This window comes from Lonchura striata, chromosome Z (genome assembly GCF_050655825.1).
Source record: "Lonchura striata isolate lonStrDom1 chromosome Z, ASM5065582v1, whole genome shotgun sequence".
NCBI classification, from domain to species: Eukaryota; Metazoa; Chordata; class Aves; order Passeriformes; family Estrildidae; genus Lonchura; species Lonchura striata.
Window position 1 is genome coordinate 63120001 of NC_140740.1, and position 15316 is coordinate 63135316.

Sequence of the window (15316 nt, forward strand, 5' to 3'; positions counted from 1 at the left end):
AACTGCTCCAAGGACAAAACTTTTCTGATGCTTGTTGTTTCTTTAGTTTTCTTTAGCTGACTGAAGATGAGACAGCCAGAAAAACTGAAAGGCTTATGAGAGAGGGGAAAATTGTCAGTGCGCAGCAAGGGGAGGAGTGTGTGTGTGTGTGAGGGGTGTGTGCATGTGTGTGTGTATGTGTATGTGTGTGTGTGTGTGTGTGTGTGTGTGTGTGTGTGTGTGTGTGTGTGTGTGTGTGTGTGTGTGTGTGTTTGTAATAATTGAGGCTCCATTCCAGTCAGCAGAAACTGAATTCAACCTGAACTTTGAGTATCAGATGATTGTCATAATGATTCCTGCTGCCACTTTGCTCTCCATGGCAAAACATGCAAAGCATCTGCAGCTGAGCTGAAATTAGCCTTATCATGATGTTCCTCTCTAAATGTTTTCCCGTTATCTCCCTCCTGTCTTGATAGCTAATATAGTTCCTACAGCTGCTATATCATATTAGGTCAGAGCAATGAAAACAAATGCCATTTTCTTTATGGTTTATGCAGAATTGTTGTAATTTGAATCAAGTCTCACTAGCCTCTTTCATTCTTTCTCTCCTTTCTGGCCCTCATACTGAATATATTGGGGTCCTGGCGAGCTGCCATTCTACTGCACATTAGAAATGGTAGAGTTTTCCTCTATCTGATTCTCTAAAATGAGTTCACGAAAAGGTGCAGACCCAGCACATTTGTGGTTTTTCCTATAAATTACTTTAACACTGTGTCCAATCATATATATAATTTCAGATTTTCAATTTCAACTCACTGCTGTGTCAGCACAGACTCCACTGATATGTCTAATGTATTTAGCTTAAAATGAAACGGATGGCATTTCATTACTAGGAAGATAATATTTTTGAATATGTTTGCTGCATGGCAGGATCCATCATTACTCTGCCATTTTATGTTCGGAGTGTGTAATAGCTTTTTAATGCTTTGATGTATTTTATTTATATATGTAATATTTTTCTAATATCATGGGGTGGTTTAACTCATTGAACACATTATACAGCCTTAATTGAATGCTTTTAAATATTAGTTAGGGAGGAAAAGCTTAACAAATTGCCAATATTTTGTTTGAAATTTAATAGACAGTAGTTGAAACACCAAAAAACCCATTTCATTCTCATTCCTTCACATTGCTCCTCAGCTCCCTCTGACACTCAAAACACATTGAAAGGAAAAAAAGGGGAAAGAAAATCCCACAGTCCCCTGAGACACTCAAGCTGTCAGCATGAAGGTAAGTAATGCAGGAAAACTTGAACGTGCCCAACTGTGAATGACAGAAGCCCTCTTATTGGAAGAAGCTTCTGACAGGCCTGAAATCCTTAATACCTGGTTTCTCAGTCCTTTGACCAAAGTCATGGAATTTTAAAACTACTAAGAATTTCTTCAAAGTTGGTTGCAGTGGTTTTGGGGTTCTTTTTCTTGCAAGGAGAAGATGCTGCTTATGTACATTAGCATAATACCACAGCTTAAATCTGCCCAAAGAGAACAGGTAAGTATTAAAGGGCATTTCTTGATATTAGCAGCAAATGTCAAACTGAGCCATGGTAACTACTCCTTGCACTGGATTACTCTTGTATATGTGCTTGGGATTGCCCTGACCTTGCTCTTGGCCTCATTGAACTTCATGAGTTTCACATGGGTCCCCCTCTCAGCCTTTCACAGTCCCACTGGATGCCACCCCTGCCCTCCAGCATGTTGACATCACAAGTTTGGTGTTATCAGCACAGCTGCTGAGGGTGCACTCCGTCCTATGCTCCCTGTCACCAACAAAGCTGCTAAATAGCTCCAGTCCCAATACCAGCCCCTGAGGACACCACTCATCACTGCCCTCCACTTGGACATTGAGCCATTGACTGCAGCTGCTTGAGTGCAATCATCCAGCCAATTCCTTATCCAACAAGAGGTCCACCTACTAAATCCATGTCTCTTCAGTTTAGAGATAAAGAGGTTGTGTGGGAAATTGTAGGACTCCAAGTAAATGGTATCAGTTGTTTTTTTCTTATCCACCAACACTGTAACCCCAGCACAGAGGGCCACCACGTTTGTTAGGTACAATGTGCTCTTACTGAAGACACTGTCAACACTGTCAACAAGCACCTCCTTACTTTTCATGTGCCTAAGCATAGTTTCTAGGAGGATATGCTTCATTATCTTGCTGAGCATGGAAGTAACTGACCAGTTTGTGGATCCCCATTTAAAAATGGGGGTTGCCTATTCCATTTTCAAGTTGGTGGGAACTTCTCCAGAAAGTGATGTTAAATTAACTACAGTCTTGGGTTCATATTCCTCGTTGGGTGCCAGTCTGTGGGGAACTCTAGGCTCCAGGACAGCTTAGATGAATGGAGACGAGAAATCTCTGAAGGCTGCTCTTGGGATGTCAGGTTTATTAGGGATGGTGAAAGGTCCTGCTTGGAGCTGCCAGACACAGCACGTGGTGAGTCCCGTGGGGATGGGGAAGGGAGTGACAAGGGGTAGAGAGGATGCTCCAGGAGAGGCTGGAAGTTCTAAGAGGGGGGAAGATCCAAGAGGGCATCTGTCCCCTCAGAGACCCTTTATCAGGGGGCTTCAAGGTGGGCTGGAACAAGGCTTGGGCCAGTGGGGTCACAGACACCTGATGTTTCAGGGGAGGGTTACAGGTGTGGGATGAACCATACATTTTGGGGATAGAACAGTCCCTTTGACTTTTGGACTTATCTGTAGGTAAGGGTATTGTCCAGCCAGTAGGGGGGATTGCTTTCATTCTGGCTGTACTATTGTGAATCTTTTGCCAGGCAATTATATTTATCCATCCTTTCCAACAGATATGTTTCATTATCTTGCTGAGCATGGAAGTAAGACTGACTATTTTGTGGATCCCCATTTAAAAATGGGGGTTGCCTATTCCATTTTCAAGTCGGTGGGAGATTCTCCAGAAAGTGATGTTAAATTAACTACAATCTTCTACATCCAATTCTTGCATTATTGTGTTCTTTTTGCTTTTAAAACAGCTTTAGTGGCTCATTTTTACAATAGTTATTTTTGTTCAGAAAAGTCTCCTTCCCCAAACGGCCAGGTTAATATTGCAAGAAAGCATGATTTTCTCTAAGCTATTTCAGGTGCACTTTTCAGAGAGGAGGAAATACATTCCTGTCCTTAGAGTAGGGGCAAGGTACAAGTAAGTCAAAGTCAACTTTTACTTAAGCTTCATAGGACTTAATGTTTCTCAGAACTATAAAATGTATTTTAGTCCTATTGAAAATGGCTGTGCATTTCTGAAAATCAAGTTACGCTTAGCTGTCTAGATATGAAGCTAGGGATTTGTCTTTGCATTTTGTAGGCAAAAGCCCTAGTCATCAGGGGTAGTTAGGTATCTGTTGGAACCCAGGGCACAGGAAATATTTCTCTACCTGCCCCAAGGGGTCCTGACCCCCAGAGAAGCACTGCTTTTAACCTTTTCCCATGGAGAAGGCTTCCAAGACTTTGAGATGGATTGGAATCTACAAGTGTGTGAAATACATAATAGAGAATAGTGTAGTTTGTCACAGGGTGAGAAATTTAGGTTTTGGGATTTTGGTGTAGAGGTAGATAGGACTCAAGATGGAGAATCTTGGGCATTGTCCAAGCTTCTTCTTCTTCATCTATTCCATTTTCTGCAGTGTTGGTGGCAGAGGGTGATTGGCTGGGGGAAGCCAAAGTGCAAAGGTTACATGGACAGACAAAGGATGAGTTAGTTGGTAGAAAGGTAGAAATAAAGTAGATTTCAAAGTTAATTGGATAAAACAGCTTTAAAAGACCGAAGAAGTCCTGTGTGTCTCTCAGTCCTGGCAAAGAACTGTTGAAAGGTTTTCCCCTGTCGGGGAGCCTCAGGGCCCTACTAAGGGCAACCACCGGTATCTAAGTTGTGTTAAAAATTAAAGCATTTGAGACCCAAATATTTTGCAAGATCTCATTTTGGCTATAAGATGCTTAGGAACAGACATCGAGAGAAAGAATTTAATTCCATTTCATTTTACTGCTTGCTAAGACAAGCAGAATAGCAGATCTATGTTTAGGAAAAGTGACATTTTTATCTGATCTAACTGATGTGAAATAACTATCAGAACTACTTAAGATGGTTGGGGGGGGGGGGGGCATGTGGAGAAAAGAAAAATAAAAAATGTATAATTAAAAATTCCCAGGAAGAAAAGGGTGAAAAATATAGTAACACATTCTTTGTTGGTCTAGTGGGAATTTGTGCTAAAATATGAGAATCTCAAAGGAGCTTTATGCTTCTCAGCAGAAGTTATTGGAAAATAAAACACATTCTAGGTAAGTCCTTTTTATTTATTGTTGGGGTTTAATTTCCTCTTTTAAGTTTTTCCCTGTGTGACAGACCATAACAATAACTCATATCTAAAATATAGCAGATAACTTTATAAGAGCTCCTTCTCATATCTTCTCAAATAGTTGGATTATCAAGATAATAGATGAAACCCTCTTTCTTCACCAATCACAATATGCTCTTGCTTTACCATGGTTTTACACAGACTACTTTCTCATCAAGTAAAACTTCATAAAACAGATTCCTGAAGTAAAACACAGATCTTCACACATGTATTAACAAACAGATCCAGAGAAGTTAATGTGAAAACACACATATTATTCACATGTATACATTTTTCCAACTATTATTTCAGGAATGACCTGCTGATGGTGCTTTGCAATTTTGTTTTGCCTGAAGATCATACACCACCTGCAATGACAATGTTAGTGCCAAAACATTACAGCAGAAGTTTCCTGGTTTGCCAGGTTAGCATATATGAGTCATAGAGCCATATAATCATAAAACCATAGAATAGCTTTTATTGGAAAAGGCCTCTATGATGATCAAATCTAGTCATTAACCCAGCACTGCCAAGCCCACCACTAAACCAGGTCCCAGGTGCCACATGTACCAGTCTTCTAAATACCTCCAGGGATGGTCACTCCACCACTTCCCTGGGCAGAGTGTCAGAGTGCTTGGTAATCTTTTCAGTGAATAACTTTTCCATGATATCCAATCTAAACCTCTCCTGGCACAACTTGAGACTGATCTCACAAGTGCTACCATTAGTTACGTGGCAGACTGATTGCCACTTCAGTACACCTTCTTTCAGGTAGTTCTAGGGAGCAATAAAGTCTCCTCTGAGCCACCTTTTCTCCAGGTTAAATACCCACATCTTCCTCAGCTACTCCTCATAGGACTTGCGCTCTAGAACCTTCACCATCTACCTTGGCCCTTTTCTGGACATGCTCCAGCACCTCAGTGTCTGTCCTGCAGTGAGTGGCAGGCCCAAAACTGGACACGGGATTTGAGGTGTGGCCCTACCAGTGCTGGGTACAGGGATAAAATCCCTTCCCTAGTCTGCTGGCCACACTATTTCTGATATTAACCAGGATGTCATTCACCTTCTAGGCCATCTGAGCACACTGCTGGCTCATGTTCATCTCTCTGGCAAACACCTCAGATCCTTATCAGCTGGGTAACTTTCCAGCCACACTTCCCCAAACCTAGCATTGCAGGGAGTTGTTGCAAGCAATGGTGACCAAGTCAAAGTCTCTTCTAGGGTTCATATCTAAAAGATGAAAAGCCACTGATTCTCTATTCAGGCTCAGTATTATACAGCTCAGTAAATCTGAAAGGTAGTTCAAATATTTCAAAGGCCAAGTGCTAACTTCAAAACCATTAAGTAGTTGAATTTGAGTACAGCTGTGGGGGGCAGGGTTAATGCCTGGTGTGTATTTTAATAAAAAACTCAACCTGTCAGACCTTCGATTGGTACCTCAGTTTCTCCATTGCAAGTTAATGGTAAAATTGTTAACTAGAATTGTGAGTCACACAAACTCAAAGATAGTAGACTTGTCACTCTTTAAGTCAATTAACGCCACAGAACATTCATCTCCAAACATAAACAATGGATCATTGAACCAACTCAGCCCTGAAAGTGGATGTATGCAACTACATGTATCTTTGTTTAGAAGCTACCCTCAATTAGAAGCTGCTGTCCTTTAGTAACTGTACCATTACCCTGCAAGCCTTCAGGGAAACTAATTAAATTTAATAGATGCTGCACTCCATTTAAAGCTGTAGAGAAAAAGAATTGAATATTGTAGGAACTCCAGACTTGAAATAAAGAGATATATGTCAAATATAAATCAATCCACCCCCCACCCCCCCAATTCATTCCAAAGTAATTTTAACCCTTCCATAGGGTGCTGTTCCAGGTACATTTACTCTGTATTAACACTGGAAGATAAGCAAATGCAAATCCTGGAAATCTATTGGAAAATACCTGAAATTTCTGTGATTCTTTAAATTGGAACATCATATAAAAGCAAAATTTTAAACTGACTCATGGAAAGGCAACATGCTGATCCAGCAATAAAATATGGCCACATGTATTTACTTTTAATATTTTGTTGAGGATATAGTTTTTTCCACATTCTGAAAGGAATTTCACAGGAATTACAGCCTACAAAATCTTGGATGCTCTGTGTCCATTCATCAAAAGGAGGTTGTTTATCTGATCTTCATTTAAGTATCTAGGGTCAGAGATTTCTTTAAAAACTGAGGAGATATGGGATTCAGCCTCACATTGAATAAAGAGCATATTTTCAAGGTTATTTTTGTAAAAATACCACAGAGTGACGATTAAGCATGTTGGTAGAGAATTCTGATATAATTAGTGCTGTTCATTCTTGATTTTAATTCCAGGACAAGATGATATGGGTTAGTGAGAAGAACACACAGGCTAATCGGCTGATTTGCCAAAACATAATTTCCAGGCATTAGATCAAAATAATAACATAGGAACCAGGATTATATCAAGATGCCTATTTTATATTTTTCAAGCTACTGAATTGAACACAGTGCTGGAATCCTTTGGCCAATTTCCTCAAAACAAGTTTAAGCAATTATTGTGTTTGCATCAATCTGCCTATATTTTAGCTTGCCAAGGAGCAAGCAGTGCAGTAATATATTCTCCCCATCTTTTTTCATGAAGCTGCTGCCAATCACTTGTTATTTTCACAAAACTTTGCAGTCTGGGATGAACTGAACTAATTCAGGTCTTCCAAATTTCATAACATAGGATTAGACTGATTAGCCATGAGTGAAAGAATTCCCATTGACCATGCTCTAAGCCATTTCTCTTTCAGATAACTTTGAAAACAAACATTGTTCTTACCAAATGTACATTCTGATTACTGACTTGTATGATAAAAAGCAGATAAATTTCCCATACTTCTAAAGAATGTCTTAATTTTTCATTGGAATGAAATTAGGCATAAAATCCATGCAAGGTTTTAGGCTTACAGCTGAATACTTCTTTATTACACTTTAACCCATAGATGATGTACTGGTATCCAAACTATTGAACATTCTGCTAGTCTGATGCTGAGAAATAAATGGGTGAACATAAGTCTACCAGTAGCCATCCTTAAACAAATTTTTCAGGGGCAGCCTTAGCTGTTAAACAACCTCTCCTAAAAACTAAAAGGCCATCCCAAATTTCTGTGTTTTCAAGACTAAGTGAAAAACATATTTCTTCCACATAAGTGTAAAGCTGTAGGCACTTTAACAAAACAAATTAACAAACAAAGCTACACTGCCCTAACAGTTGCTATCCTAGAGGGAGAGAAGCCAAAGAGAAAGAATTCTCACTAAGATTCTGCTGTTAAATTGAATTATAGAATATAGGCTGAAATATTTCCACAATGAAACACAGTGGAGAATAAAACATAATTATGTCCACAGCATTTTTATTTGATATTTATCCATTAGTATAAAGATGGGATATACTCCAAGGATACCCTGAGACATGGAGCCTTGAATTCAATTAATAAAAAGATGCCTCACCCTTCAAAAACTCTAATAAGAAACCAGAAAAAGGTGAGTCTACCAGGTTTAAGCTATCTTTATATTGTATTAATAGTAAGGGGACTGCTTTGGCAAATACATGAAATTCCTAACTCTTTTAACTAAGAGGAATTAACTAGGTCACAATGCATTAAACCATTAATAAGTCTGAACAAGTGCCTTTAAAAAAAACTCTTGAACACTGTCTTTTTGATGAGCCATAGAAGCAGTGCGTGATCTTTTTATCACTGTTCTATAAGAGACAAAGTGCAAGACCCTAATTAAGAATAACTGTATTGTTGCAAAGTTTGTACTTTAGTCATTCATGGACTTGCTATAAAAATTGCACATTTTTAGCTGTTTTTTTAATCTGGAATTATATCTCTGGAAGCCACTAAATTTGAAATTATCTCAACCAGTGACAGTTTTTTGTCCTGACTTATTCATCCCAGCTATTACAGAAGGTGGAACCCATCACCTCTCCTGCTTGAATGCACTGCTGGATTTGCTTAAGTAGTGTCAGGTATACCCTGACTCCAGAGTGCCCTGCTGTGTGCATGTGTGGTAATATAACAACAATAAGTGTTTATTTTCTTTGACAATAGATCTTGATGCCTTGTTCTCAATCCCTTGTATTATTCTGCAGCACTCATTGATGTTCTTTTAGACTGTATTGGAGAAAATACTTCAATTTATCGTAAGTTCAGTCCATATTCCACCCTTCTCCCAAAATACATTCTCTTTTTCTCTATAGTTGGCTAAAATTTTGTTCTTGATCTCAGATAACACATTATGAATGGAAAAATTCATTACTTCCTTGTTTGACAACCACAAGCAGCAGTCTTAAAAAGCTCTACCTGATTGAAAACACTACAACTTCATGCTAAACAGAGTAAATGGACTTGGAGACTTCAATTACAAGAATTAAAAACCTTCCTCTACATGAAGGCGCAGACTTGAAATTCTATTCATAATTTCAAGTTTGCCCTTCCATAAGCCCCAGGCTACTTTCAGAGCTGTTTTTTTCATCCTCAATTAAAATTTTTTACATAATGCCATAATGCACAAAGGACAACAAAAATGGATTATGAAGATAGGGGCACAGCTTGCTCTGTAAGAATGACTACAACACTGCTGTTATCAGAAAACACAAAATCACAAAATTTTTCCAAACTGAGAAACAATCATATTGGGAACTTGATATCACTGTGACTTCTTCTCCAGTTAATTTACTCTTGAAAGCTCACATATCCTGTCTGTAATTTAGTCCTCATCACAAGAAAGAGAATTAAACATCTCCTCTAGCATTACTACTTACACCTAACTTTCTGGATAGTTAACCAGGAGTTCTACTCAGGACCCCGATACATGACATACACACAAAGAATGCAAAAAATATTGTCTGAAAAAGGCTTCAGTCCAAGCTTATGACAAAAGATCAGATGAAGCACAAGGGAGAGTTGCCCATAATATTTCAAAATTAATTAATGGTGTAAGGTGGCAGAAAGCAAGCCCTTACATGGGTCACTGTAGCAGCAGGGAGAATTAGGCAGCAGTCAGAGCAACTTTACGGAATGGTCACTCACCATGAAGAAGTGGAATAAATGCAGAGAGATTGTTTCGAGGTTTCTCTTATGCTTGCTGCACATTTTCAAAAGTTTAGGAAGTTATGAGAGTTATGGAAAAACATATTCACAGAAAGGATTCTCCAGTACTGCAAAAGCTGTGTTAGGTATTCAGTCAAAGTGATGTTGAATCACAGATAGAAAAATTACTGCTTAATGGTTTTATTGATATCCCTGCTTCTGAGCCCTTACTGTGGTTATGCAAAAGAAAGCAGGAGGCATATGGTTTGTAAGTGAAATGAATTGATTTCTCCTCTATAGATTTAGCTGGTGTTTACCATCAGCTACTTCTGCACCAAGACACTGCTGACTGAGTTGACCTCATTGGGAGGCTTTTCTGCATTTGAAGGACTTTTCCGCTATCAACTTGCATATACTTGCCAGCAATTCATGATGAGATTGTGATAGATGTGTTGCAGAAATTGAAAGGCATGTAAAGCTAGATAAATGAGAAGTTTTATTTAGAGTTAATAACCTGCCATAGCACTGTATAATTGTACTTTTTCCTCAAGAGTAAATCTGTCCAAGAATAAATAAAAGTAAAAAAGACTAAACAACTAAACCCCTTTCAAAACCTTTCTCTTTCTGGACACTATCAATTTCTTGAAGCATGGTCATACCATTATCTATCAGAAAAAACGGATGCCTTGGGGTTTAGCATAATCATTGTGCTTCTTACTGCAGAACCTTTCAGTCACATGCATTGCAGTAAATATCCTATTACATTGATTAACCATTACCAATTACACCTGAAATAACCTTCTTGTCAAGTTCCCGTGCAAAATAATGCACATGTGACAATAATAGCATTTAGTTGGCTGTAGTGTCATTCACTAAGGAAATTCCTTGTAATGGTTCTCAGCTTACCTGTGCTGATTTTGCAAGTTTTTTTTACAGGTGCACATAGGTTTGCTAAAATGTTATCCCAAATTTGATGAGGAATTTGAAAAACTTAGTCATGTCCTACACAGCCTATGAAGAACTAAAACAAGCCACACTATCTGGATGAAACTTACTTTCTTCATCATTATCTAACCACACCAGATGCTTTTTACTGTATCATTTAGGAAATCTTTTTCAGAAAAGCTCCTTAGTGACCTCTAACAGGCTGTCATCTTTTTTCTCTATAAGCAATCAAGCAACTATAACAATAGTCATTTCAGAGTAGTGAGAACCTAGGCAAAATGCACCATGTATGAGAGATGAAAACAGTGACAGCAATAAATTCACAACCTTGGCATTTTCTGCCTTTCCTGCATTTGAACATTTTCCAGCAGGAAAGACATCACTGGGGCTATCCCTGTACAAGTTAGTCTTTAACTCACAAAAGTTTTCTGAATTTTTTACACCACTGTGTATGAAAACACAACTGTAGAGAAAAACAAGAAAGGCAAGGCAAGAATGAAAGGGGTGGTGGAAGAAAAAGAGAGAAAGAGAAAAATAAGGGGGGAAGGGAGAAAGAAAGGGGGAAATAGAAAGAAAAAGTCAGAAAGCAAGGAAACAAGAAAGCAAGAAAGAAAGATGTATGAGCACAGAAGCATATATGAACACCTTCTTCAGAATAGATAATTACCCTATTAAAACTTGAGCCTGGATCTGGAATGGCATATGTTGATCCACACATTTTCTGAATCAGAAAAGCATCTTCACTTTCAATTCTTCCTTGAACTGTGAAGTTCTTTGACTGCCAGGCTATGAGGATTCTGGAACTAGTCTTTCCCCAACAATAACTAGGCAAAAAACTGAAACAAATTATGCGAATAATTTTCAGTTGTCTTGGACAGACAAAGGAGAGGTAAAAGGGACTGAGCAGTCTGAAGAATAACTGAGGATTGGTCAGCCAGCTGCCATGTAGCACTACATTATTAAACTTCTGGAAAGGAGAGAACAAAAGTGAAAGAACAAAAGCTAAAGAGCAGTGGAAAGACCATATGACACAAGAGATGCCTTTTCAAAACTCAGTCAGAGGTGTAGGACACATGCCAATGATTTCTGCACCACTGTACAGAAATGGAGCCTACAGCCAACTCTAATGGCAAGGAGACCACAAGGTCTAGCCTCTGTCTTTCAAAGTCTGTTGGTGTGTGTCCTGGTTTGTAAGATAAGCTTGTATTTTATTTGCCATCTGTTGGAGGTTGGGCAGGTTTGTTATCTCTTCCAAGAACAATGGTTTGCTCCTAAGAGGTAATGGTTTGTTAATGGCCCATTGACTGACTCACTGCAGGGCTGGAAACGTAACACCATCCCATTGTGAGATGCTCCACCCAGAGGGGGAAGCCAAGCACTCTTTTATTGTATAAAGGGGTACCTTTTTTTGGGGAGACAGGGCAGCTCTCTCTCTTTACGGGATTCCCAGAGAAGCAGCTCTCCCTATTTGCGGGATTCCCAGAGAAGCAGCTCCTTCGGCAGGACTCCTGAGAGAAGCAGCTCCTTCGGCGGCATTCCCAGAGAAGCGGCTGGAGCGCGGTGAGGCGGCAGCGGCGGCGGAGCTCGGAGGCGGCCCCGGCGCAGAGGAAGACCGGCCCCACTGCCACCAGATCTTCAGAGAAAACTATACCCTTCTAAAGATCACCACTGCAGCTGCAATTCATCAGCCACTGCAAGAGGAGCAGCTGTCATTTCAACCGGACTGCTACCAACACCCCGAATCCTCAGGTTGTGGACTTTATCACTAGCTTTGTTTGTACCAATTGCATTTGCCTTTTTAAATTGTTATCTAGTTTTCTCCCAGTAAAGAACTGTTACTCCCATTCCCATATCTTTGCCTGAGAGCCTTTTAATTTAAAAATCCTGGTAATTTGGAGGGAGGGGGTTTACCTTCTCCATTGCACAGGAGGCTTTTGCCCTCCTTCACAGACTCCCGTCTTGTCAAACCAAGACAGTGTGCAAGTACCAACATTTCTCTTTCATAGCTTGCAATTTATAGCATGTCTAAAATTGTTACAAAAACATGCTTCATTTAATTAAAACTTTGTAGTACTTCACCTGAAAGCAGCTGATCAATGTAACAGGAACCTTTCAAAATGTGCCAATGGGAACGAATTTCTCTAAGAGTCCAGAGTTTTGCCTTAAGGGATGTCTCCTTTCCATAACAGCTGTAGTTTATATGTAGTTTGCTAGTTGACTTGAAGAGTGACAAGTCAACTTATCTTTGAGTTTGTGTGACTCACAATTCCAGTGAATGAACAATTTTATCATTAAATTGCAATGGAGAAACTGAGGTACAAATCAAAGTCTGTTCATACCAGTGACAGTACTGCCAAGCTTTTTGTTGCTTATGAGACAGGAGTGCCAGCCTGAGGTCATTACCTTCTTAATGCAGATGATGTTTGAACATCCACCACAAGCTTCACCACAGCATGGAAATCCACCCTGTAATCTCTTATGCTGGATTTCTATTCCCGCCCCTTATCCTCACCATTGCCCAGATTGCCCCAGGCTGGTGTTCTCAATTTTTTTTGAGATTCAGCTGCCTGTCTTCAGTTTCCAGACCAGAGGGAACAGAACAGTTCCCTTCAGGAAACCTATATGCTCTAGTAGTTCACTGTGCGCAATGCCTTATTGATTTCTGCCATAGCCTCCATAGCTGACTCAAGGAGCAGAGGCTCTGGCAATGGCTAACAAGTTTAAACAATTAGTCCCATTTGTAACTACTTGGTGAAAGGCTTGTCAGTCTCAATGTACCTTGTATTGTAGCTTTTAGTGGATTTCTAGTCCCATTCATTTTGCCTCAATGACCTCTACAGTTAATGGGGGTTATTGGAAAATTATTTTTTTCCTTCAAAAGCTTTTATTTCTCCTCCCTGCTTTTTGTTTTCAGAACATAAAAGCCATTTAGGCTGTGATGTTAAAAAACAGCAGTGCAGGCAATCATCTGTTGCTCTCCAGTGAAAAAAATATGTGTCCTTGTGTACTGTGTGTTGTATCTGATACCAAAAAACATCTCTGTCAATCAGGTGCCAGCAAAGAAATTCATTCTGAATAGAAAGGTTTTCTGAGAGCAGTATTATTCTTTTTAATGGCCATATTAAAAATCCTAACCCTCTTCAAGGTTGAGAACTTCCCATTATTATAATTTCACCATATTAAAACCTTTCTCTTTTCTCTAACATTCTCAAAGCAGTAGTTTGCAGTTTTGTCATACACGCAGTAAAATAACTTCCATGTGATATTTCTACTATTGAATGGGCCCAATTATGCCCTTTTTCATAACAATTAGCACTCTTAACTAGAAGCAGGTCGAAATAACTTTGGCTATTGTGTTCCCTTAGGTGACTCTCAAAGGCCACTCCAAAAGTGGTGTGATGTTTACTGTCCTTTAACAGACCTCCATATTTCCCTGCTCTTCACTGCCTGGAGCAACCTTGAGTCAGAAATATATATAAAATAATATCTTAGTGAAAAGATGCTGCTTACCACCATTTGTTGTCTGCCAACATTGCAAAAAGATGGTGACTTTAAAGGCTTAAGGGAAGAACCAAGATGCTCCACAGAAAACTTACCAGGCTAAAGATACATCTGTATCTTGTTTCTGTCTAAGAACTAGCCAGTCCGTCTCAGGAATCACAACTTACATTCCATAAAAAGAAACACCTCAGCCACCCTCAGATTTATTAAGAGAACATCCACATGGCTGAAGCCTGCCACAGCTGAGGTTTCACTACTGCAGTGCTTGGTCTGGGCAAGCCCAGAACTAGTGAACTATGCTTCTGTCAAGACAGAATGCTGACCTGCAGAAGATGTCTAAATTCTACATGCAAAGCCTCCAGGTCCAGAGAGGCAGAATACCAGCTTCTAAATTCTGATTTACTCCCATTTTAATCTCTTGATCTGTTTTTATCTTTTTTCCCTCTTGTTGGACCATTTATATAATTTCTCAATTCCACCCTTTCAGACCAAACAGAATTTTGTTCCCTGTACCCATCTTTGTCACAGCAGTCTGTGAGGCCATGTGCCCTTCAGTTTATCATGCCCAGAGAACTTCTGTCCCTAAAAGCATTCAGGATGTTTTCAAATGTGTTCTGGAAGGGACCCACACTTGCTGTGCTTATATGTAGAGACAGAAATCTCTTCTGCCTCAGAAGCCATCAGAAGCCACCAACAGTAGTTCCTTTGGTGTCTGCAGGAGGTCCTTTTGGTTTTGCACTCTCATGTACATTCCCTGGAGGCATGGATCTATGAAAAGTGGACCAGCATGAAAAGTGGCTTGAGCAATGTATCAGTTCCTGCCTCAGTTCCTGTTCCTGCAGAGTAATGCACAGAGATCGTCCCTTGGTGGTTCAACAAGGGTTCAACCAGGTTCCTGACAGCAACCACAAATGAAATGTAAGCGGACTCCCAATCTCTCTAGTTTGAAATAAAATGTGTGTTCTTCTTTCCAGTCTCATTACAACCTGCATAAAGACAAGGAAGACATACGGAGAGATGGTACAAGACTTCTTTCCCTTCTCAAATGGAGAAGGCATTGTTCCCAACACACTATTCTAGAAGTCCAAAAAGATATTCTCACTCTGTACCTAGAGGGAACTCTGTGCCCTCACCACATTCAGGCACTGCCACAACTGTCTCCTGATCTTTGTTCTTTCCTCAAGTATCTGTTCTGCAGATGTAAGTTGTAAGTGCAATTATAAGTTGTTGCCTTTTCCAAAACCAAGCATGTGTAGTGGGTCCAAATATAACCTAAGTCTAAAGTCAGAGACTGACAGTGTTCCCTAGTTTGCTTCTCCATCCCTGGTGGGCCGTCTGTCCTGGCATTCTTCTTTGACTCTCTGCATTGCAGGAAAGGCCAGTTAGCCTTT